Source organism: Amblyomma mixtum, chromosome 9 (assembly GCF_055824585.1).
Source record: "Amblyomma mixtum isolate Tamu chromosome 9, ASM5582458v1, whole genome shotgun sequence".
In the NCBI taxonomy this organism is placed as follows: domain Eukaryota; kingdom Metazoa; phylum Arthropoda; class Arachnida; order Ixodida; family Ixodidae; genus Amblyomma; species Amblyomma mixtum.
The window spans coordinates 19,655,721-19,656,146 of NC_143020.1; the positions used below are offsets into that span (position 1 = coordinate 19,655,721).

Below are 426 nucleotides of genomic sequence, written 5' to 3' on the forward strand. Positions count from 1 at the left end.
TTGCATTAAGTGTTTGTTTCACAGCATAAGTTGTATTAATCCATAGCTTGTACTCTATCCTCATGCGTCCTTTACATTTTATGTTTTATGTTGTACTATTACGAGGAGTATTTCCTGTGATTGTATTTCAAAGAGTTAGCTGCTGTCAACTTGAGACGGTAGACAAGTGCTTGTAGGCCTTCAGGCCTTTTGCCTTCTCTTCTGCTTTCATTTGAAAGAAAATATGAACTGAATTGAACTGGAGAAGATACTTGCCGAACGGACAGGAACCTCGCTTGTATCATTCCCATAGCAGGCAATCCTCACACTCCAAAGTACTTTATTTAAACAGTTAAGTAAAAAAAAAATTGCTCGCCCCCGGGAGGGCTCGAACCTCCAACCTTTCGGTTAACAGCCGAACGCGCTAGCCGATTGCGCCACGGAGGC

The 426-nt window shown here is 42.5% G+C and overlaps 1 non-coding gene across 1 annotated transcript; it reads right to left on the bottom strand.

Annotated features, from left to right (window-relative positions):
• Nucleotides 1-352: 352 nt before the first annotated feature.
• On the bottom strand, nucleotides 353-426 carry TRNAN-GUU (transfer RNA asparagine (anticodon GUU)). Its single transcript has one exon. It is a non-coding gene; the product is annotated as a tRNA-Asn (tRNA).